General features: G+C 32.9%; 1 protein-coding gene across 2 annotated transcripts in view; it reads right to left on the bottom strand.

Annotated features, from left to right (window-relative positions):
* Positions 1 to 27459, bottom strand: part of LOC145297585 (uncharacterized) — a 1245286-nt gene that overhangs the window by 1028813 nt on the left and 189014 nt on the right. For both annotated transcript variants that reach the window (XM_080143628.1, XM_080143629.1), the window contains exon 3: positions 11384 to 11509. The gene's annotated coding sequence lies outside the window, so the exon portion shown is untranslated. The remainder of the gene's footprint in view (positions 1 to 11383; positions 11510 to 27459) is intronic.

Genomic DNA, 27459 nt, shown 5'->3' with positions numbered 1-27459 from the left:
TTTTTAAATTTAATTAACTTCCAAATCTCATCTTTCTCTCTTCCTTTCTTCCTCCATTTTTTCTCATTATTTTCTTTTCGTGTAGTTTCTCTTACTTTTATTATCTCTTCCTTTGTCTTTTAATTTTTCTCTTTTTATTCCATTGCCTTTTTTTGTTTGTTCCTTTTTTTTTCTTGTTTTATTCCGTTATCATAAAAGTTTTCTGTCTTGTCTTTCGCTTCTGCTGATGACCAATTGTCCGGGCTAAACGTACCCCCGCATACACTGCCTCTCCAATCCTTTACACGTTTGCCTATCGATCAAGATGTCTAATTACATTACGAAACGCAACAGAACAAAAAGCCGTTGCCTTGATTTCCTCTTGTTTTTCTTCGTGTCCACGCTTTATTCTCTTAATTAAAAGAAACAGAAAGCAATAGTAAACGACAACAAAGCGTAAACAAATTAAAAATCATTATCGCCATTACTATAATGCCGCTTTAAACAATCTAACTAATTTGCTTTAGTTTCAGAGGGAATCATGTATTATTCTAGCGCCATCTTTATTTTAAATGTAGTTCAATCTTTTTGACTTTCATTCTGTGAATCGCGTAAAAATGCTTCGCCTGTTATATAACACGAGAGAACTCAGACGCTTTTGTTCAATGTTGGTACTTTGCACATGACTTGACACAGTGGTCATAGACCACTTTGCGCAATTCCCCCGTCTAGTCCGAAGACACAATGTATACATCCTAAAAGGGCAGCTGCGAGTGTAATTGTGAGGCAAGGGTTGCATAATCTCCAACAAACGTTCTTCTTAATCGCATTAATTGGATCCAGTTGCAATGAAAAGTGCAAGACCATTGGAGAAAAATAGTCGAAATACGCGGAGAGCACAAACAGCAACTGTAATTGCCAAATGCTCACACAGTTTAATTCTGACCAGGCGATACGTTACTAAATGGGAACTAGTGTGTCAGCGTGATTATGCCGTATAGTATGCATGACACAATACAGATATTATAAAATTACAATTTTTCTTCAATAGTAGATCAGGAAACATGTTATATTTGAAGAAAAAGTGTATAATTACATACAATATTTACAGGTTTCTCACTTTTTCCTAATATATATATATATATATATATATATATATATGTGTATATATATATATATATATATATATATATATATATATATTCGCTAATCGAGCCAGAGATGTCTCGTGTTGCGGGGTTCGAATCGTTCGACCCGTGTTAATCGTGACACCCTGCACTGAAGATTCCCGAAAGGATGACACACAAGTGTCTGTAGGTATTTAATTATTATAGTAAAACATAATTATGACATCCTCTTTAAGAAATTTGTTTCTTATCGTCGAGCACTTTCAGTTGAATTAAAGTCGCTCAATTTTAGCTCTTATGCATAGATCATCGCATAGCGATTAGATCACTGTCTGACCGACGTAAATGAACATTTAAAATTAAAATGTTTAAATTCAACGTTATTTCACGCGGTTAATGGTAGCCAAATTGATACGGTCTTCGCTAATCGAGCCAGAGATGTTGCGGGGGTTCGAATCGTTTTACTGGTGTTAATCGTAACACCCTACACTGAAAATTCCCGAAAGGATGAAACACTAGTCTTTGTAGGTATTTAATTATTATAGTAAAAAAAATAATTATATATATATATATATATGTATGTGTGTGTCTGTGTGTGAATGTATGTCTGTATATTAATATATATGTGTGTGGTAATATATATATATATATATATATATATATATATATATATTATTTGTGTGTCAGGTCATGTCATGTGCTACTGGTACCATGTAACCCAGTACTACCTGCCTCATGGTCGGGTCACCGGCGACTAAACTGGTTCCCCCACCAGACTTGTTTGGTGAGGAGGGCGGCTAGTCTCCCTGAAGGATTAAAAACAAGACCTTCCAAAGGGCGAATAGTTTAATTTGTTGCTGGCTATCTTGCTCTTGCTTGTTGGTGGATCTCAACATTTTGAACCGGGAGAGAGACTTAGCTGTCGTACAAAGCTAAGACTCTGTAACATCATATTTGTATAGATACTCCCTCAGGCATTTGGGCTCATGGATTTTAAATGTCTGAGGGAGTGGCACTCGTCTGACAAGACGTTGCAATCATCATATTATATATATATATACAGAGTGGCCTACTAAGAAGTAGCCCAGTCTCTCTAATGTTTCGCTAATCAATGTTTTTCAGATTAAGCGGCCCACTTTAAAGTAGTCTGATATATCTAATTTTTCTCCTAACGAGCAACTGACACCTCAAGACAAAAATGCAATTTGTTTCTTACAAGATGACGCTCCATGCCACATGTCCCACACTGACAGATCACTGACACGAGTTTATGCATTGTTTACGGGAAAGAGAACAATAAGCAAAGTTTTATGGCAACCGGGCTTGTCATTATGTGATTTTTATTTTTGGGTTGGGCTTTAAAACAAAACAAAAAATATATGCAAGTAATCCTCACAATCTAAAAACCAACTAAAGGAGAAAATTACCAACGCTATCCAGTGAATAACCAAAGAAGATTATCGATTGATTACCTGCTGTAGTGAGATATCAATCGCAGTGCACCGGCAGGAAGCTTAGCACTGTTGTCCGCATTGAACTATACAGAACTTAATATTGATTTGATTATTTATGGTTATATACAACTGCTTGAATTAAAGTTTTTAAATGTAAAAGTCAAATATATTGATGTACTTGTAATCAAAAGAAAATCATTTATTGCGTGAATTAAGGTTTAACATTAAAATGTCAAGTGTAATGAGTCACTCATATTTTATAGAAATATTAATTTCTAATGCGCCCCTATCATATAAAATAAATTATTGCAGATTTTATACGCCCGACCTTTAGGGTTGGTCAAAAAAAAACTTGTTCCTTTTCATCAAATTTCTTTTCGATTATCGATATTTATCGAATAAGATCCGATCCAAACCATATCTAAGAACACAACCAGATGCATAAAGTACATTTTTGTAAATGTTCATAAAAATCGGCGCCGCAAATTCTGAGTCCATATCGGACGAACTTATACATTGAGAGACAGAGTTCATTTTATATAACATATTATCTCTGTCTGTCTGTCTCTCTCTCCCTCTCTCCCTCTCTCCCTCTCTCTCTCTCTCTCTATATATATATATATATATATATATATATATATATATATATGTATAAATTAGGAGAGATGATGCTAAATTAAGTAGTCTTTGTCCAGACAGGTATTGCAGTGTTACCTCGCAGAGGGCCTGTTATTCTTATATGCGAAACATTATGCAACCCCTATTATATAATATAGAACAGCCTTAGATCTATATTTAAATGAAGGTTCCTTGTCCGGTTCAGTTTCAGTTTATTATACATTACAAGTAATACGAACAATTCAACAGCATTTTTTTTCAGACATAATTTAAACTCAGAAGTAAGATATATATTTACGTGCACTTTTTCCGTAAAAATGCACACGCAACATGTAAGTAAGAACACGTTGATGTACACAGACTTTGGTATTATAAGTAATTGGATCAGAGTCTGCTCATTCAGAATAACATCCAAAGTTAGACAGAAGTCAACAACAATTAATAACTCGCCTTATATATCAGTTGAATGCGTTCACATACTGTGTCCTTTACGTTCGCCTTTGTCTAATTGAAGGTGCAAGATGTTTAAGAATCCAGATGTTCTCGTTCAAATACTTAGTAACGATCAAGTCTCAGATAAGTTTGCGATAAGACTTGAACTGGTTATATAAAGTTTCTTGCGTGATAATGATACTCTAATCATTAGGGAGACTGTTGCGTGCATCCTAGACATTGGATTGTATGCTGGACAATGTTCGACTTGTCGCCTCATCTGCTTTCGATATGTTTCAGCCCGCCGTATAATGGCTTGTGATCTGTTGTTTTACAATGCTAACAAACAGCTTGGCTGCGGCCTTAGATTCAAATCGACTGTATTTCTTTGGAATTCTACATAGAATTATATTCCCTAGCTACTGGCAGGTTTCTTTTGCCCATGTTTTACCACGTGGTTAAATGGTTGGTTCAATAATTTAAATGTTTTTTTACATCGATATTTCAAATAGATTTTATAGCTGAACATAGGCGTAACTTGCGGATAGACCGGTTTTATTTCAGTGGACGGAATTATAATTTCAGGGGAGAGTACTATGAAATATGAGATGACTGCTTACAGATTAATCAGCGCTCAAGCTACCATCAATAACAAAGTTCTTTGGGATCCTTGTTAAGCTGTCAGAATCAAATGCATGGAGCAGCAGGAAAGAAATCCGTTTTTTTTTCTTTCCTGTAACTCATTTTGACATGCTACAATTCCTATGCATATTCTTGGCCTGGATGATTGAAGCAAAACGAGTTTTTACACTCCAGTGGACACTGATGTGTATTGACAAGGGAGACTGAGAATCAGCAGGATATATGGAGATAGCGAGCGCATCAGGGAAGTGCTTTACTATAATGTATATCCAGACACATTTTCAGCTAGTTGGTATGCATACTGATTAAATATTTTTGGCAGAGTTGCTCACACGATAAGTAAACTGGTCGTGAATGATTGACAACAATCTGACTGCTTAATGACATCCATTTTTAAAATGTTAACGACGAAATAAGATCCGAAGCTGGACCATCTGAACATTGTAACGAAAATAGATCTCTATCTGTCCCTATGCCAACTCTTATTTTATCTGGCTTTCTCTCTTTTTTCTGTTTATTAGTATGCTGTCTTGTTTCTCTTTTCTATTTTTCCTTTCATCCCTTAACTTGTATTTTATTTTTATCAGTCTTCCCCACAATTCATTCGTTACCTTCTTTATCATGTTTCTTTTCACCCTTTTTTGCCGAAATACTATTTCTTCCTTATTCGATCGTTATTGATTTTATCTAACTCTTTTTTTCTTCCTTCACTCTTTGTAGTTTGCCTTATTTATCCATTCGTTCTTTTTGGTGTTTTCTTTTACCTTCTCTCTCTCTATCTTACTCTCTCTCTCTCTCTCTGTATATATATATATGTATATATATACATATACATATATACGTGACTAATTCATTTAATTACATAAATTAGTATACGAAAGTATTAATTTATACATAGACTTTAAGTATTTACTTCAACAGTGCTCAAAAAGTAAGTGGAGTTAAGTATTAAGTTATAATATATATATGGCAATTAAGCTACACAGAATATACCGCGTTTCATCCACGCTAGGATTCATCAGGCTTATGCATAAGCTTATGCATAAGCCTGATGAATCCAAGAGTGGATGAAACGCGGAATATTCTGTGTAGCTTAATAGCAATATATATTTTATAATTTACTATATATATATATATATATATATATATATATATATATATATGTGTGTGTGTGTGTATATATATATATATGTGTGTGTATATATCTATCTATCTATCTATCTATCTATATATATATATATATATATATAGAGAGAGAGAGAGAGAGAATTTTTTGTGCTACCTTTGTATTTCTCTTTCTCTCTCGCTCGTTCTCTCTTTTACTAAAATACCTTCTTTTGCATAATTTGACAAAATGTCCATATATTATCAATATCAACTGCGGTTTCTTTATTTGACCCTCTCAATTCGATTTTTCCTATTACTGCTTTTATGTATTCCTATTATACTTGTCTTTTCTAGTTATATATATATATATATATATATATATATATATATATATATATATATATATATATATATATATATATATATTGGCAGGAAGACCCGAGGTTGCTTGGTATTAAATGAGGACCAATGAATGTTTCACATTGCCATACTTTTATTGTCACCGAAATTGTGAAATTGCTCATGTTTTATTCCAATCTATTGTTTGATCTAGTTGAGGACCCATCGCAGTGCACCTAGAGTAAGCTCCACATGCATCCAGCAGTGACTTAGCCCACAATTCATTATAGTCTACATTGCACTGTAGAGATCCTTCTGTTGATTTTATAAAATAATCTGTATATTGAATTAAAGTTTAGAAGCAAAAGTCATTTATCATATTTTAATTTTCTCTAAATGGAAACAGTTATTTATAAGTGGCTCTTTAATCTCAAAGAACCCACTGTTGATTTTAAAATGCAGGGGACCTCTTGATTGTGTTGCCATAAAACTTTCACAATGCACTTGTGATATTAGGTTGTATAAAGCATTAACTTTGGTCAAAATCGTCTGTTACTTATTTCATCAGACGTTTTATATTATCGATTAGCGAAACTTATTGGAAAACATTCCGATAGAAAACGTATCTACGAACATTGCCAACTACATAAAGTGCATTAGAGTGAAATTTCATAAAAATCAACCAAGCCCTTCGCGGGTCCAAAGCGAACGAACTCACACACAGCCACACAAAAGCAGAGAAAAAGTCAATTCTATATAAAAGCAACGATATGAATAAAAAAAAATTAACGGTTTAAAAAAGATAACAAGAGACATTTTTTTACAATAAATACAAACATATATGATTCCTAAAAGAATCTGCTGTCAGGATATGTCAAGTATTTTTTTTCTTTTTTTTGTCTTCTTTCTTTTACGTGGTTACGCCTGACACATCATAAGATGTTGTTGAAGCAAGATGTCAATGTTCGATACCATCTAAGCACCGGTAAACTTGTTTGTGAAATATTAGAAAAGCTCTAGTGCATTATTAAACACTCTTGATATTGAGAGACCTACTCTAAATTTAACGTAATACTCGTCAAGACAACCCACGTGCTTCTTATATATATATATATATATATATATATATATATATATATATATATATATATATAAAGGAGATTAGAACAATAGTCTAAAGAGCAGAGTGTATTTTAATGTAATAATAAAATTACTAATTTAATTAAAATACAGGGAAAGAAAAAGTGCTTGTTGTAATTTAGATATATAATAAGCTCGATAGGTAAATATCCTAGAGCTAATTTAATATTCAGTAATGTGATTGATAATTTAAAATTCAAATTAGAATTAAATGAAAAATCCGTTTCACAAGAAGGAATAACAACAAAATCAATAATTTGTACGATCGTTTCGGAAAACAATGTTTTTATTGTGGTAGACATTTAGCCACGGACAATAGTTTTTACATATAGTATTTTTAAGAAGCAAAGTTTCCTCATCAGCAAAGTATTGGGAAGGGGTTTAATATATGTAAAAGACACCATAAATAAAGCTAGCATTAAAAGTATAGGCAGATGTATCTTTTAATTTTTCGCCTTTTGAAATCAGCAATTAAGGTCACAGCTTTCATATGGATGTTTATTGTAGCTTTCAAACTTATGAAACTTTGTTTGTTAAAAATACTATATGTAAAAACTATTGTCCGTGGCTTAATGTCTACCACAATAAAAACATTGTTTTCCGAAACGATCGTACAAATTATTGATTTTGTTGTTGTTACTTCTTGTGAAACAGATTTTTAATTATATTCTAATTTGAATTTTAAATTATCAATCACAATACTGAATATATATATATATATATATATATATATATATATATATATATATATATATATATAATTGTTTGGCTTTTTCGGAGAAAAATATTAATTGTCTCTAATGATTACAGATCTAAATATTGGAGTTAATTGTTTGTATTATATTTCTATCGGATTATTGCACTCATCTTGAGTGTTAATTGTGTACAAATGATACTCAAGGCGAGAACAATAATCCGATTATAAAAGTAATACAAATGTCTCTGACAAGTTATGTTGTCGTACGTCACGCAACCAAACTTGTGTAAGACAAAATATTATAAAAGTAAAAGGATAAAAATATTTTTTGGTCTTTGAATGTAAATTACTGATATATCCATCAGATTTTTTATCTGTTTGTTTAATTTTTCACGAATGCAGATGCATGAATCTTTACGACGACATATTTCTTATATTAGTAGGTTGGGAAACACATTTTAAAGGCCATATCAAGGTGGCCTAATTGTTATCCTACTTGAGTCAGTGGCTTTAGGTTTTGGTTTCGATCTCAGCTCGATTATTTTTTACTTAAAATTGTTTTGAAAAAAAAAAGCAACATTTTTACGCACATGTCTCGGTTTCTGTATGAATTAGAATATAATAGTCATGCGTATTTCATACCGGGCAACGACGGGCGACCTGTTATTTTATATATATATATATATATATATATATATATATATATATATATGTGTGTGTGTGTGTGTGTGCACGTGTGTGTGTGTGCACGTGTGTGTGTGGGTGTGTGTACGCGCAATCTGACTGTAGCTTTTATGTTGATGTGTATGTATAATTCTGCTTATTGGTATTAGCTCCACCCTTCCATGCTATTTCATTATTTCATAGATAATCGTCTCAGTAATCTGCACCGTACAATGCCAGGAGAATTTACATATGCCCAGTCCACTTAACGTAACGCGTTGGCTCATTACCTTACCTCATCTTTAAAATCCTGGTAAGGGCGCAGCTAACATTAATCGGACTCAGAAATATTTAATAGGCAAGCAATAAAATTCTGCGCACACACGATATTTTTACGCCATTTAGAAATGAAAAAGCTGCGTTACCTCTTGATAATAATTGATAATAATCGTTTAAGCAACATATTACTTCATTTGTGCTTTTTGTATATTTTATGTTAATCACTTTTTGCGCCGTAGAATGTTGTGCCATAACGATCGGTATTAAATAGTGCAGCGACCGGTAAAATCCCGTACGTGTACAGACAAGTCGACATAACATCAATATATCGTGGGCTCTTGTCTCGCAATCTTATTAAAATATGCTTTCGCATTTTTACACATCCACGCAGACATTAGAAGTGTATAAACAACTTGCCTTTGTTGCATCAATATCACACACACACACAAACATACAAGGCGGCGTTATGCCAGCCAGTATTGATGCACAGTAACGGAGCTCACTTGTGTTTTGAGAGAAAATTTCTTATCAGAGAAAAATCCTTTCTTCTATTGTGCGATATCCTTGGTTAAGTAATCATCAACAAATAGCATGATCGAGAATTTATAAAGAGAAAGAAGTACCAGATGCGTTCAATAAGTTTCAATACTTTTTTCATATCTATACTTTTATGGGTAGTACTTCCATGCAACTCTAGTCCTATTTGAATGTATATCCTCAGGAAACAATGCACTTGTTGTACTGTTTCAACAACTTCTAGAATGATCTAGCTTTATTTGCAGGTGACCAGAACACCAAACACTGCACAAACTCAATTGATCAGTTCGAGCATTTCCCTGCTTTCATGACAACGCCCTACTTTCTGTTCTTCTCTGAGCAAGCTTGGACAAACTTTGCGTTAATATCTCGCATATTTAGTCCTTCATGAATAATTGTCTACAGTTTCCACACTGACATCAAACTGCGCAATTATTGTTTTTATAGACAGACCTCGATCCTTATCCATTGAATTCTTGTTTTTTTGTCAAACAACTCTATTGTTCTGACTGTTACTCCTCCCATACTTCTCATCATAACTCACAGATTCCCAGCTTTCCCTGAATCACTTATTCCACAAAAAAAAAACTTATATTCGATCCAGCAATATTATCCAGAAAAAAAACTCTGTAGCATTACATTACTTTCTGTCGCATTTTAATCAAGTTTAAAAGAGGATTTCATTACGTATCGTTATTTTTAAGATTTAACCCTGTGAAATAAATATATGTTTATAATTTCTATCTTTTAATCGTTATAGTAACATGCACTCAGGTCACTAAATCTATTAACAAGCATTGAGTATAATCAAAAAACTTCTGAATAAAGTCCACCCTTGCCGTTAGTTCATATCATTAGAAATCAGATTAGCAAATTGTAATCTCTCCTTTCACCAAAGCAAGAGGTTTGGGGGAAAATAAAAGATATATTTTAATTCAAATGCACAACTTTTGCATTGTAAAAATATCATGATGTGTTGGTTATCTAAAAAGTCAAAAAGTGTCAGAATAAACCCTAAGCGATGTTTAATCCTTTTAACATGCGACCTAAAGGGAAAATGGCACATAGTGCACGACTCAATTCAGGTCATTACCTTTCCAACTAACCTTTATCTGTAAAATTTGACCAATAATCGCTAAGATTTGGAACTTAAAAAAAATGCCAAAAAAGTGATAAATCTTTGAATATATATATATATATATATATATATATATATATATATATATATATATATATATATATATATATATAAATACTGACGGGCACAGGTTTGCTAAAGGCGTTTCTCTCTCATCATCAATAGCGCAAAACGCGTGTTTAAAAGTTCGTTACATTTAAGATTGTGTTATTGGAAAAAAATATGTTTTAATGCATCTAAATATTTGTAACATTACCTGATTAAATAACTTTCTCTTTTAAATCGATCTGTCTATAAAGATATTTTCGTTCCACTGCCCCCTATATATTTATAATGGCTCTAAAATTATCTGGAAATTGTGAGCCTGTTTTTGGCTTTCTTTTTTAGTTGTTTTTACTTTGACATCTTATTTTCATTAAATGTCTGTACGTATCGTAAATATGTTTATATGTTAAATCGAAAAATAATACATGCCTGTTTTTGTTTTATCTGACCAATACATATAATACAAACATAAAATGATTTGCTTTGGCTTCCGACTATTCGAATTCTGTACATACGCCAGATTTGATACATTTTCGTATAGAATAAAGGAAGAATAATAAATTGTGTTCTTTCAAAGTTCATTTCATATCTAAACATCTTGCAGTGGGCGAATTGCGTCCTCTTTGTCTATTCCCAACACAGCGAATCTGTCTCGGCTTTATCTTTATTTTCATGGAATGTGCTCTTCTGAGCTTCAATCTATGGCCCCCTTGTCAAACTTTCACAAAAAGCACTCGTCTAGCCGAAACCACTATCAAAAATTTCCCACCCCCTAGTTTGTGTATAGACCTAAATGTACATTCCACGAACAAAGCTTCTTTCTTAGAATTGCCGGCCTTTGCAACGCTCTTTCGATTGCCTGCTTTCCAGCTGACTACAATCTGATTGTTTTCAAGTCCAATGTAAACAAGTTCTTGATGAACAGCCCCCTAAGAAATCCAATTCACAAAATTCCCACTACTTATGTTTACTACGCTATAAGCACATTGATTAATGTGTATCCAGTACCCATTATTCTCGACTGGCCCTCGGGCCTTGATAAGTGTGAGTCCTGTTTAAAATAAAACCACCGTCCGACAAGATAAAAGAAATACTATATGCTAATGTTCTTGTGGCATCACTGTTTTAAATATTCCAAAGAAACATTCTGAAAGTGAATAGACGGAGATAGATGTGATTTTCTTACCTTTTATTCCAAAATGTATCGATTAACGATGGGTTCCATTCAGTCACTGCATCCGGTCTTCCTGAATTTCTTCATTTGCAAAGCAACCATCACTTCCTCCTTATGTGCATCACTTGTATGAGAAAACTGAAAACAATAAAACACTGATGTATATCATGAATATAATTAGGCGACAGATTGTTACACATTTAACAGTTTCTATCGAAAGATAAAAATCACATCAAATGTTTGTCCGGCTTTTATCAGATTACTTGCTTAAATTAGTTCCACCTATATTCAAAGAATTATTGTGAAATTATTTTAAACATTTGTACAGTTAACGCGTGTGTAAATATAATATAGTATTATACAAGAAATTCAAGAAATCCTCAACATATTTCAAGTCCTCATATCTGCTTGAGAAAGAGGCAGATGGCTTCATTTTTCAACAGGATGGAGTATCACCATACTGGCACCTCAGTGCTAGACAGTTTCTGAACACAACTCTGCCAGACATCTGGATTCGACACACCCTGCGATTTTAGTAGCCCCTTTATTCCAAGAGATGTGGATGAGCCGAATGCATGAATAACAAAAGCTTTTGCCACCCTTGACAAGAGAATGCTGGGTAGAGTTTTGAAAAAAATTGGACTATCGTCTTGATGTGTGTCGTGTGACCAATGTGGCGTACATAGAAGAGTTTAGAACATTCCATGATAAACTTGATTTAACAAACATTCTGAATATACCAGATGCGTGTATCTATCCTTAAGAGTCCTCGAGATATTTAATGTGAAAATGTGAAACGCCGTGTATATTTATATGTGCTGCAGATTAAATCCTCTTGTAATGACCTAAGTAAACACATATATGCCCAGTTAATGACCTAAAGCAAAACATATATGCACAGTTAAAAGTCTAATACACTTTCCCTGAGCAGGGACAAATAGCAATTTTTCAGTCGTTTTTCAGAAAGGTGTCAGCATTTATCAAGAGCAAATCCACTCGAAGATAAGAGATGTATAAGTGTAAGATAATGGCACTGTAAGAATAAGTTATGATGGTGGTTATTTTGTAGAATATTATTATTTAAGATGAGAGGATACACACGAGCTTGTTTCCATTATATTTGTCCCACTGTTTTTAAGTCAGTAAATAGTATGCATCCTAGTGCAAACTAAATTTATATATATATATATACATATATATATATATATATATATATATATATATATATATATATATATATATATATATATATATATACCCAAAGAGAGAACGAGCGAGCGAGAGAGAAAAAGAGAGAGAAAGAGATGTTGGACTCTCTCGTGATATTGACGCATGAGTTTTCGCCACAACTTAATTGCTCGGAAATCATTTTTTGTGGTGAAGGCTTTGTGTAGAACCAAGCACATCTTGGTATTGCTGCTAATCTTTGTCGGTGCAGATGACTGCCACATAACATAGTATACAGTAAACTGGAGGTTTGTACATCAGAGTTTCTTTCTTCTAGATGAATGTCTTTACAAAGACTGGAGGTGCATCTCCCCAAATGAATGAATGCGCCACAAAATACCAACCTGGAAATTTGTACGATTCGGCGCGGTATATACAGCACCTAGTGTACTCAAATGGGCACCCATCTGGTAGTGGTCAGTGTCAACGTTGCTTAACTGCGATTATCTGACGAGAACCGGTGTGTCAATGTGATCATGCCGCGTGTTATATATATATATATATATATATATATATATATATATATATATATATATATATATATATATATATATATATATATATATATATATATATATATATCAAAGTGAAATTATTTCTGAGTGTGTGTATGTGCATGTACATTTGCCTACCAAACAACTCTGACAATTATTTTAAAATATGAAAGGCGGGAATTGAACATACATAGCCACACGCGTCATAAGTATGTTACCCCGATATAGATTTGTACACTGAATTCACCTAGAGTGTTCCTACTCGCTGTCAGATGGATGATCATTTGCGAATACATCACGCTGAATATGGGAGAATAACCGAAAAACCGAACCTTGTAAAATACATCTCCCTTTGCAAGGATGCACATGCAACTAAAGTATGCTGGTGAATTTAATATTCAATCGAGATATCCGGCTGCTCCCAATTAGCATAAGTAACGTAGCAGGCTTGCATGCGGTTACGTATATACACGAAATAAGCATATAAATTCAGCTTGTATTATAAATACTGATTAGTCGTTCTAGTCTAAATGTTCTTTGCTCTAACTATGACGGTGTATTTTCTAATCAGTAATTGGATATGTCAATGTTAAATGTATCTATGACTTTTCAGCTTTTCGACTCGGAATTCTGCATCTTTTGTGTGCGAATATCTGTTAATATAAGTGTGATTATCGTAACCACCATCCTATATGGTAAATTCATTTTACAACCACAAGTAAATAAAAAAAAAAAACGCTGTTATACCATGGAAGGAAATTCTTTTAGTTTGGAATTTACGCACGCACTATGTTAGGTTAAACGTAATTTTACTTTAATCGCGTTGGGTATCTTCTCGGACTATTGTGCTAGGGAGGGCAGTACAAATGATATACACTATCGCCATGATTCTTGTGAATTTTAGATTGTAGACTTGGCTTACTTTTATGTGATAAAGGTTACCTCATATCTTCATTATATTCAACTGAATGATTTAATCGAATAAGGTTACAATCATTTTCTATAGACGAGGTCAGCACGGCTAACGGCTGTACCATTTTGTATGGTTACACACGAAAATATATGAATAAAACACTCAAAAGAATGAATAGACTTTGTGAGTTGGCCACCAGAAATATATTAGATGTTCCATTCATAGTATAAATTTGTAAATCTTCGTTTTATTCGAAGTGTATTATATAAACTCTATGTGGTTTATTGAATATATTCACTACATTGACCATAGATATACTGATCAAACTTGACCAGTAAAATCTCAAACTAGTCCAGAACTTTTTATGTCACAGTCTAAGACGTTAGTACTGAAATGTGCTGGTGGGTATAGGAGGGTGCAGTTTTGGTCTTATAGCAACAACATCAATTGATCCCCGACCGAAATAAAACGTATTTAAAAATTTTCAATAACATTCGAGCACTTACCTTCTTCCGAAAAGTCAAACTTAATATATAGTTAAAGTTGCTAAGAAAGTGAAAATATTCTACCGCCCTAGAAATCACCTGACTCTTAACTGAAATGTCTCTCAGCAATATATGCCTGTGTTGGCTTATCTCTAATGCGGCAGAAAAGTCATCTATCACCAATCTTATTTGAGTGGACAAGCTATTTAACGTGGTGGATAAATATGTCACATAGATGGATGCTAACGAAAAGGTCGAGCGACTGTACCTTGTAACTGGCGTCGGATATTTGCTTAATATTTACGGCAATAGGAGATATAGAAAAAACCCAAAAAGGTGTTGTGATCCCTGCAACAGGGAAATACATACAACATAAAGGCCATCAAATGATGTGTCCATATCATATAAAAACGATGTCCTGATGACTATGACGAAATTAAGGGTTGGACATTTACATCATGTTTGAGTAACCTGTTATTATGAAAAAAATTCTATCAGAACTGAGAAGTAAATGTTTTTTTTCACGGAAATAACAAAGACACACACACACACATACAAACACACACACACACACACACACACACATATATATACATATATATATATATATATATATATATAAATTCACTATATTCATTCATTATATACATAAATTACCTTTCATTTCCAAAGAGTTAGACCGTGTATTTCTAATTATGGAAAAGACATACCTGATTGTAAAGAGCTACAATAGAAGCTGTGGATCTGTGCTTACGCTGAAGGTTGTTTCATAATTTATTATATCGCGATTGCAAGATGTGTGTAAAAAAGTCAGCAAAGAGGTTAAGAAGAGAACGCAGGGAGATGATTAAATAATAATATTTTTAAATTAATAAAGAAATGAAATAAAATGCAGCATTTCACAAAATGTGGGGTTTAAAGGCCTTATCGCGAACTAATTCCTCATCCAGATTCCGTCTACAGAATTGCAATGCAGCATCACTGGTATTTTATAACAGCCGATAGGATAAACTACTTGCGAGTTACTCTAATGTTCGAATCACTAAATTTTGAGGGAGATATCGACAGCCCAAGTTAAACTTTTCCCCCAGGGTAAACTTTTCCGACGATAAACTTTATTAGAAATAAGAATAGACAAAGTAAATTATTCAAGCCATCCTTAGATATTGCTTACACTAAATTGTTTACTACAAGACGGGGTTTACTTCTGTATTTGCCAGGAATATTACTCATGCACATAAGGAAAATAGAAAATTTAGAGTAAGGGAAAATAAGAGACATGTCGAAAAGATCATTTTCACCACTGTTCTTTTGTCTTGCATAAGTAGAGAAGCTTTTATAGAATTCCAGAAAATTCGAAGACAGTTTCTCCATCTAAGTGTTAAACCTAACTCAGAAGAGTTGAAGTGTGGGAAGGATGATTATATTCAACTACATTTCAGTTTTATGAAAAATATAATATACATTTAAGCATAGCGCTTAACTATCAATATTTAAGCTAATTTTTATTTAAAAGTATTTTTATAGAGATCAAACAAAACGACTAAAAATAAAGATTTTATTTTATCTGGGGTTATCAGTAAGCAATTCCAAGAAAATGTAGAAAAATCATGTATTGTAAAACAAACGATGTTATATTTACTATATTCTGATTTCGTGTTTTTTCATGTATCCGAAGCCAAGATGGACGCGGCAAGACAATCATACGAAAAAAAAAAGAAACAAAAAAAAAAAAAAACTGGACGAGTGAAGGACGTCGATTACGTTTACATACACCTTTAAAATACTCATCTTCAAATGATCTATATACAACTTAGAATGGATTAAATGTTTAATAATATGAATTTCAAGCGTTAAGTATCAAACGGGTTAAGTTGCCGTAAATAAAAAATAAACATAGATGCAAGCTAAAAGATCCTAATCTCGTCGCTATTTAATGTTTGTTTAGTAGAACAAAATTAAGCATAAAACACAAACTTGAACATGCAAGCAATCCAAAATGAGCACCCTGGATGGGGCAAAATAATAATTGCAACAGCTTATAAATCTATGTGTCTGTTTACTTTCAGAGAACGGCTATTAGCTTCTGATCTCAATTCAAAGGCCGAAACTGAGTCTAATGAACTAAAATGGAGGAAATCAACATCTTATAAGCACGCCAAACTTGAGGTTAAATATTTTAGAAGCAACGTCATAATTTGTTAATTTTTAATAAATTATTAGGATAAATATGATAAGAGGAAGTATGTGATTATGCAGGTGAATTATTTTAACTAACAAGAATTTTCTTTCAGATGTACTGTACTCGAAACGTCTTTAAAACACTACCGCATACTATCAACTTATTTTTGGAAGACTAAATTAATATTTGTTTTGATCTGGGCGGCAATAAACCACCTTTGAGACAATGTGCCATATACAATGTGCTTGACTCTTTATCGTTTTTACTATTCAAGAGAATTCTTCCGAGTTATCATCCGAGGCTGATTTAACCATATTAAATGTCTATGTGTATATTGAAGGGGGAAGTTCATGAGATTATTATTATTATTATTATTATTATTATTATTATTATTATTATTATTATTGTTGTTGTTGTTATTATTGTTATTATTATTATTATCATTATTATTGTTGTTGTTGTTGTTATTATTGTTATTATCATTGTTGTTTATTATTATTATTATTATTATTATTATTATTATTATTATTATTATTATTATTATTTTCACACGTTGTATGGCTGTTGTTATTATCGATTTTATGCTAATGGGTGGATCATAACAAACTGCCAAAAAGCTGTCAATATCCTCTATTCTCAGGTTCCCAGCACTTCCCGCAAGATTCTGGTGATTCGCAACAAGTACTCCAACGTTGCAAATAGATTCCAATTATCTCAATTCAATTGTTAAATCCTTTTGTCATATTACCAGGTCTCCCATCCCAGCAATTACAACTTTTACCTTTTTCAACTTCTACAACCTTTTAATCTGCCTTTTAAAATGTTCGTATCTATCGAGCTTTTCTTTCCCCCCTCACATTAAGTTGCTACTAATATATCAATGAGTTCCTTTTTGAACGAATTATCACATTGGACATTCATATTGCCCAAAGATTCCACCTTATTAATCTGCATCATCTATTCTGGAATATGCTACTAATATTTCTCACTCTCTTCACTCTTTTTTATTCCAACCCTCTTTTCTTAAATACACCCTAATTGATCTTAATGTTTGTCATGACGCTACTCTGTACTCCTTTTCAGTAAACTTTTCACAACTATATGCAGTATGTACAATTTAACTTCTCTTTTCAAACAGTCGGCACAGGTTGTTTCACCCGTTTTATTCATGTGATATTTTATCTTGAGTGCTTGCTCCTGTGCGCCACATATTAGTGTTTCTGTCCCAAGCCTCGCGTGATATTTTGACAAACATCACCCGGTGTTTACCTCGTCCACTGCCTCTGGTAGATCACTACATTTTAATCGTGCATTTATATCTCAAACTACTTGCCTTTTTCTTTCTGTTCATTTATTGTCATAAATTCCTTGATGCTTACGAGTTTTACTTTTAAAAAAGTTGGAAATTATTTTTTTCCGCATCTTTCTATGATTATCACTCCTCGATCTTCCTCTTTTTTAACAGACCTCATCGACATCACTCTTTAGTTGAAAATTACCATTCCTTGTCGTCGTTTTCCTTGTCTTACAGTCCTGAATATGATCTTAAACTATATCCGATGGTGAGACCCCAGCTTGCGGGCTTTGGGGAGTATGGAGCCACTCTTTAATTGCCATTGCACCCAGGTCCACTCTGTTAGGACCCCAACAAAAGGTTAAATAGAAACTAACTTGAACAAAACAAATATATTCTATTAAACATTTTTTCTTCAAAATCATTGGATTCGGCATTAAATATGACCTTCACCTTCACCGAGGTGAACGATTTATATGACCTTCACCGAGGTGCTCGACTTGACACACAAAAATAAACCTCCTCTTAATCACCTGCTAACGCACGCGTCACTGTAACGTCCAATGACAACAACAACAACGACCTTCTCACTCGACCTGCCTTTATACCACTATCTCAATCCCTTCTCTTGCGCATGCGCCTGTAGATTCCTGACAACCTCGAGACTTCCGCTTATAAAAACCCAAGTTTTGTTATCGCGCATGCCTATACAAGGCACAAACACGAGGGCATTTGTTGTGTTGGTAAGTACTACATAAAATAACCGGAAAATGGTTGATATGCCGTAAAACAAAAACAACCAACAACCAACCGTGTCTTTCTATCAAAATATTTCAGCTAATTTCCTTTCTATTTAATAATACTCACACCATATCGAAATATAACTTCTGACTTTCTTATTCAATCTTGACTTAAGAACCAACCGTAGATTTATCTTGTATATTTTTTTCGTATTATATTTTTTATTTCAGCTTCTTTCTATTTTATCTAATTCTACTAATACTAAATAAGTGTACCTTCTACCGCAACGCGTTTTATAATTCTCCTATTGGAAGTGTTTATCACTTCACTTGCATCAATGTTCTTTTTTTGCAAGTTAAGAGCAACACTTGTTTATGCCAAGTCCCATACATATGCCATTACTGGACATTGAGACAGTCCTCAAAATCATAGTTAACTGATCTTTTCTCCGTGTATACATTATTAAGTCTTTTTTCCGTGTTTACAACATTAAGTCATCCATAAATAATAAATAGTTTATCCGGTACTCCATTTTTACTCACTCACAAGCGGGGGTACCCGGCGTTGCCCGAGTGTTTGTTTGTTTGTTTGTTTCCGGGACGGGAGGGAGTTTTAAAAAATGTTATGGTAGGTAAGTAGGAAGGATCAAACCCGGAGTCATGAGTAAAAGTGGGAAAATAAAGTGTGAAAAAAAACAAAAAAAAAACAAAAAAAACATCTGCAACGTTAACAGTTCGGCCACCAAGAAAAGTCCATTCCAGTTGTTTAGGAAAAAAAACCCACTATGGTAGGTCGGCGCGAACGTGAAAATATAATGTGAATTGTCCAGCACCCAAACCACTACACCACAGAGAACTGCAGCTTAGTTTAGTGATTTTAAATCACTTCACATGATAGAACTACGAAGCCAAACCGGTGTTCTCTTCTCAACTGTTCCTTGTGAACGATCTCCAAACGGTGTTAAGTGGTGGCAGGGGGAGGAGGAATTTTTAAGAGAGAAAATATTTTACCACTTCCATTGATCTTAACCGATTTTGGCCGTGACTTCTCAGCAGAAAAAATATAGAAATCTAAGATTATCGAGGAATTTGAGAACTAATAAGCCTATAACAAACCTCAGATATTGTTCTGCCGTTTGTGCATAATGTATTTGCATGAAATATCTTGATTTTTAATCCTATTAAGGTCAAAATCCCACGGGAAAAAATGAGTTCATTTTATTTATATAGATAGAGAAGATAGATAGATGATAGATAGAAAGAATAGAAGATAACTCGCATTTACCTTTCGTAATATGAATGATAAGGTACCATACTATGATGAACAGCAATAGCGGCATGTTGTGTCCTGAGAAATCATTCTCTTCACAGGAATTTCCCAAAGTTATTCTCCGTTTGATGTCAATGAAAACTTCCGTTGTTTCTTACTTTTGCAAAGAAACTTTGCATATTAGGGGCTATTTCAAATGTTTCTGTACATTATTTAGTCCAGCTATGTAGGAAGAGGTTATACAGTTTGCGGTATTCTATGCATGACATGCACAGATTTATCAATGTTCTTTTACAATTCCAAAATAGTGTCCTATCAGTAAACAACTGCTATTTGGTTTCTCTACTACCTCGTCTAAGTTTACTTGCTGTTCCATGTATTGGTAAATCTCATTTGTCAAAATGTCTGTCAGTAGTTTGCACACCAAAGGAAGGAAGATCGATAGTTATCAACCGCAATGTCATTATATGTTTTCTCTTAGCACACTTTTTGTCCCCGCTTGCTTCAGTCACTCAAGTTTACAGGTACTCGTTTCAGGTATGTTGGTAAGGTTTTTATCCATCTTGTCCAAGAGCCTTTCAATTTGAAACTGTCCGGCATTTTTATGATGGTCTTGCCTTTCACATCCTTTTTTCTATGTCCTTTTTCTATCTTCAGAGTTTTGGCTATCTAGTTTTCTAAACATTATTTCATTACTTCTCTTTCCTTCCATTATAATCTCATTAAAATTTTTATCAATCCCTCTCACTTCCTTTGTCTCTTCTGTCATCATCACGTTGGTAATCATTACTGATTAACACGCCCCTTGTTTCCGCTCCGTGTTATATGCTATAGCCACGGCTTTCACGTGAGTCTTTGTTCTTTCTTCATTTGCTCATCTTCGTTTGCCGTGCCATCCTCTTATTACACCTGCGTTCTGTCTTTTTCTAGTCACCAATCCCAGCTCTGATAAACAGCAATTTCCCTATTGTTCTTCCGTGATCATCCACGGCCTGAAATGTTGATTGAAAGGTTCCTCGTTCTGTAAACGTGTTGTTTGTTCCCTCTAATAGGCTTTTCAGTTTCATCATAATTGATGAAACACACCATAATTGCCTTATCTTCTTTCCTCCACTTCATTCTAGCAGATGGACGATGACGACGAAGTTCCTCATTGTTGGTCAAACATACAGTGCAACACGTGGGTCCTTAACTTAGAGTTTCAGTGCTATTCATGTTCCTTATCCTCAATACTTTGATTTGAAATTCCACCCATAAATAGTTTAGCGAATTTAAGGTTAGCTTTTCATCTTTTTGTGGACACCATCTGTAGCAATTTGAAGTCGGCGTTTTATTATTATTGGATCACAAGGAGCTTTCACAGAGGATCATCAAATATCTCCCCTTGGAAACAGCCTGTGGTGTTCCCTGGAAGCTGAGTGACAACAAGTCTCCCCTAATTTCCATTACTCTCCACCTCGTTCGGTAACATTTGCAAATAAATTTGCGTCATCGCAACAGCTGCTTGTCATTGATTTTTCGTTAGCAACGGCTATTGTGCTTCACTGGAATTTGAGTGGCAATAAGCCTCCCCAAGGTCCCAGTTCTGTTCGCACTCATCCAGCAAAGATCTGGCCAGTGCTCTCTCCTCGGTCTGTACTTCCTCCTTTACTCTATGTAGCTGGTTGGTCTCTTCTTTTTTTTTTGGGGGGGGGGAGGTCAGTGATGTGGCAATGAGGGATTTTAGAGATCTTATAGAAACGCGGCTTCACCTATCATCATCATTATTTTATTATTATTATTATTATTATTATTATTGTTATTATTATTATTGTTATTATTATTGTTGTTATTATTATTGTTATTATTATCGTTATTATTATTACTATTGTTATTATTATTGTTATTATTATTATTATTATTGTTATTATTATTGGTATTATTATTGTTATTATTATTATTGTTGTTGTTATTATTATTATTGTTATTATTATTGTTGTTGTTGTCATTATTATTATTATTATTATTATTATTATTATTATAATAAGCTGGTACACAACTTCAGACTTTAATTGCAATGGAATATGACTTTCTTCACTTGTAGGAAGCAGTACTTTCAGTTATTAATTCGTTGTTTCTCATGAGCTTTTTTTTAATTATCAATCGCCCGAGTTTTTTTCATCGAAGAAATCAGACTTAGACAAACTTGACTAATTGTACATCAATCCAAAGTACTCATTTGGAGGACTCCCGCCCCCTAATCGCATCTCTATTTTCAGGAGTAAAATACAGGTAAATATATATTTTCTAGCGGGTTGCCCGGCGTTTCCCGACGTTGCGCGGTCGTACAAAATGCTGAAACATATTTTAATTTATGACGATTTCGCATGTATTATTATAGAACGAATCCTCTATCGATTATTATATATAAGGCAGCATAATTTATCCAGTAGACTAATTCGCAAGAAAAAATGAATAATAAATAATAATGATAATGTCCTTCATCAAATTCCGCCCGTGTTTGTTTACAGTATGGCATCAGCTGATATTTTGACTTAACATTGAATACTCTGGAAAAGCAACTTCTGATAAATGTTTAGTTTTCAAATATGCAAACAAAGAAATTATTAAGCGGCAAATTTTAAAGGGTATCTCGTCTTTTATCGGAAATTAAAATCATTAATAAGAAAAAAAACTTAAAATAATATGATGATGCACATTAAGGCTTGACCAGAGGATCATCCAATCAGTAGCCGAATGCTCTACTAGAAGCTATATCTCCAGATTATAATAAATCTAGATTTTCAGACGATATGTTTTGTACAAAATGTTCTTAACTCTCCTGCCGGTGCAACGTAAAGTATTCTTCTGAAACAAATACTCTTTTTTTTTTCTATAAAAGGAAAAATGCTATTTTTAAGATTGGATTTTTTAAAGTTTCAATTACTACCATATAAATTTCTGGATAAAATATATCTAAGAACACTGTCAGACATATAAATTAACTCCGCGTGAAATTGGAAAAATCATGGAATCAGCGATTCTGGAACCTTTGTATAATACTGGAGATATTGATAGAAATGTTTTTCTCGTTATTTTTCTAAATCTTATTTTATAAGTCCAAAGCTTGTTTATTCTTTAAATAAATATAAATAATTTATTTTAGACAAAACTATCCACACATCCTTATCTGTCTTTTTGATGCCTATAATATGATTAAAATATCTTTTCCTCGTGCAAACACTTTTTGTCTTCTTCTTCTCATTATTATTATTATTATTATTATTATTATTATTATTATTATTATTATTATTATTATTGACTAACAGGGAGCTTTCACACAGTTCACCATAGGTCTGATTGAAAACCTGTGTTTTTTTTCTGGAAGCTGAGTGACAACAAGTCTCCCCAGACGTCCAGCACTCGCCACTTTCTTTCGATAACATTTGCAAAAAAATTTGCGTTATCGCAACAGCCTCTCACCGTTGATTTTTCGTTGGCAGCGGCCATTGGTCTGTACTGGAATTTGAGTGGCACTAAGCCTCCCCAAAGTCACAGTTCTCTTCGCGCTTGTGCAGCGCAGGTCAGATCAGCACTCTCTCCTCGGGCTTTCCTTCCTGTTTGACCCTTGGCTATTTGGTTTCACACTTTTTTTATGGGGACACGATGATGAATCAATGGGAGGGGCTGCGTGATAGGTATTATTATTATTATTATTATTATTATTATTATTATTATTATTATTAATAATAATAATAATAATAATAATAATAATGATGATAATAATAAAAAATAATAATAATAATAATAATAATAATAATAATAATAATAATAATAATAAGAAGAAGAAGAAGAAGAAGAAGAAGAATATTTGTAACTATAGTAGTAGTAAGATTTTATTATCATCCGGATTACGTGCAAACGATTTTTATACGAATGAAAATACTGAACAAAAGTCTAATGAGCTGAATAAATCCCCTACAGCGCATGCGCGTCAAGCACGAGAGTAAAATGGCCGATCATTATTCCGAGTCACCATCACCAAACGGGAAAGGCTTTATTCTATGAGAATAGCCACCGGACAAATAAGTCGACACTGCATATTCATTTAAACACGAGCCGCAATCGGATCTCCGATTGCGGGCGTCAGAATAATTATGTATAAACGAAATAATATAATGAATAAAAATAAAATGATTCCATCAAAACGCCATGAGGGTATTTAATAATGACATCGAATGAAACAGTCAAGGCATATCATAAAACATGTCGTGTGCTAATCGTTTACTGTATTCATCTTTTAACTCTTTCAGTAAAAGATATCTAAACTCGAATTTGTCTATCATCAATAAATAAACGTAGATTTTTGGTGAACACTATATTATTTCGCATTAGTTGAATCGCTTGACTTAATCGGGTAGAAGATAATATAGATAATAAAGTACTCTCCCTTTGGATAGACAGCATTAAGCATGTTATTAAATATTCGTATAAATTAGTGCCATTCCCTCGGTATTGTTTGTATATTGTTGTTCGCCATATTTTCTAATATAGTCATGTGCACAATTTTAGACCTGATAAAAGTTAAAAAATAATATTTAAAACATTAATGCATAATAGCGGAACCTATTGCAATTCCACATTGTTGGCATTCTATAGATGTTCAGTATAAATGGAGACGCTCGGATATTATAGTAGATGTTTCATTAAAACTGCAAAATTATTTATCTAAACTAGCACGAACACCCGGTAACGCCCAGTCGTAAAGTACGCTTAAATATCATATTTTAATTTTTTGCAGATTTCGTAAATATTATTATAGAGTTAATATTCTATCGACTTTTATATACTATAAAGTTGCGATTTAAAAAATATATATATATATATATATATATATATATATATCCATATGACATGGGTGCATTAGCTTGAATGGAAACCGAAATAAAAAAAAACTTATGACAAACTATATCTCTCTTATATATATATATATATATATATATATATATATATATATATATATATATATATATAACTTGAGTTCCTTCAGCCATAATCGAAACCGAGACACCAACTTATGAAGAATTCTTGATGAAATTATTTATTAAAAAAATAGATAATTCAAGTGCCATCAGCTATAGTCGAAACCGAAACCAAAACTTATGAAGAATTTTTGGTAAAATCATTTATGACAAGAAATAGAACATAACAATTAAACGACGCGGATGTAAGCGTGACACACAAAAGAACACACACGCTATCGTATTTATATATATAGATGAAAAATATTTGTGCGGTGGTGTTTTCTTTTAAAAATGTTACTATATTTGGTTATTATAAACTATAAACAATTTAAAGTTTCATTGAAATATTTTTTGTAAATTCGTATTTGTTTAATGAAACGAAGACAATCGATTTAATAAAATAATTGTGTTTCTCTATGTGATATATATATATATATATACTTATATATATATATATATATATATATTTATATATATATATATGACTCATTTTATAGATTAAACTGTTGTTGTCTCTAGTGACTGTGTATGATATTAAAATCAAATGGTTTCGCTAGATTGTAACTACTATTAGAACTTATTTGAATGTTCTTGCTGTTAATATAAAATATTTCAGAACTAATATCATAAGGGAATCTGCAACGATATTATCAACACAGAATGCGATATCAAACATCATATATATGTAACTATGATTTAAAAGTGCAATGACTACATTTCTGCGCTTTCTTTGTTCTAAGCACTTAAAAAATATTTAAAATCGCATCAAATATAAAACAGTGAAAGATGAGGATAGAATCATTCCAAGCTTATATCCAGGTCTTGAGCAACATCCCATTCAGTGTAGAGCAACAACGTTGAATCTTTAATGTTGTCTAACGAAGGATTTGCCCACAATTCATTTCTGTAACAGCTTTGGAAAATTCCTAAAAAGTTGACACAGTTTCTTATCTTTAAATTTGAACTTATTTGGTTGGAGCTGAAGCTGTTAGCAAGCTTTTATAAGCGATCTAAGTGATCATTTAAACAGTAAGACGGTCCGACCATATTTTGGCATGCTTAAATAAAATATCAGATCACAGATTCCAGCCAGAAAATTAATGAAGTTTTTTAAAAAATTAACTGAATTCTTCCAAACATCATTCAAAACTTTTAATGTGTTTACTGTTTTAGTTGTAGATCAGCTACAGATGCTTTAGGGAACGTCATTTAGAATGTACTTTTAGTGCATTTTTTCTGATCAATTTTGCTCTTGTCATGGGAATCGGATCAGTCTCCATATCATATTATAAACTTTTATTAAATATTTGTCTAATCATTATTGATCCGAATACTAGTTGCCCGGTCCTACCATACACTTTAATTTATTAATTTATGCAGAAGATGGTGTATGCATTATGATAGAGTCTAACCTCTATAAGTAATTATATATATCGAGGAATAATTTGCCCGGTGAACTAATTCGCATTAAAAAATGTTTTTTAATTTAAAATACAGATAAGATCGTTCATCAAAATCCGTCTATGTATGTATACCATATCACGTTTGCTCGTATTTGGGCTTGACGATCTTAAACACTATCTTTCTTCTCATATATATATATATATAAAAACAGAGGAATATTTTACGTTACACCGTATTTTGTAGAAATTCTTTTTTTTTTTCTACTAGAGAAGGAAAAGTATTTTTAAGATCGGATTTTTTCGATTTTCGATATATATCGGAAGCATTTCCGTACAAAACACGAGCACTGTGAGAAATTTGCAAAAGATAGACTCAGCCTTTAAGGAAACGATGATGAAGATATTCTAAACACTTGCCTCTATATGTTTTGTAAAATGCGTCACTCGATGCTTGCTGTTTATTTGGATTTTCACATTGAAAACATCTTAAAAACACAACAGCAGTTATACTGCTAAACTTGGTTTAATAACTTAGTATTAAGAAAATACCTGTAGTGTTACAACTGAGGTCAGTAACACGCTTGATCTCGTCCGAATTACAGGATCGCTTGTGTATCTAGGAAACGTTGTTATTTTATGAGATATGAACATGTGTTAGTAGCTGATCAAGCTTAATGAAGAATTATTACGTTGTGGTTTTGTGAAGCCGCAGGTAAAAAAGAATTATTCTACCATATACCCTGTGTGAAATGACACTAAGAGCAAAAAAACAAAAAAGATAACACAAGGGCATAATGTTTCATATTATTAAGTCAATAAGCATTATTATGGACTGCAGACACTCTCCCCTATAATTTATACATTCACGCTAGATTCGAAAAAGGGTAACATTATACAACCGTCTACTCAAAACATTTAATCGTGTCAAAGTCACAAAATATAGAGCACGAGTTTATTTCAGTTCCCATAAAAATTATGTTTCCGAGGAATGATTGCACCAAGTCACATCCTCAAAATATGACGAAAGGATAAGAGATGAAAAACATCACTGTTTTACGTTAAGATCTATAACTTGCC

This window comes from Euprymna scolopes, chromosome 18 (assembly GCF_053919585.1).
Source record: "Euprymna scolopes isolate OS-2025 chromosome 18, ASM5391958v1, whole genome shotgun sequence".
NCBI classification, from domain to species: domain Eukaryota; kingdom Metazoa; phylum Mollusca; class Cephalopoda; order Sepiida; family Sepiolidae; genus Euprymna; species Euprymna scolopes.
The sequence above is the reverse complement of the archived record's forward strand: the minus strand, read 5'-3'. Positions and strand labels throughout refer to the sequence as shown.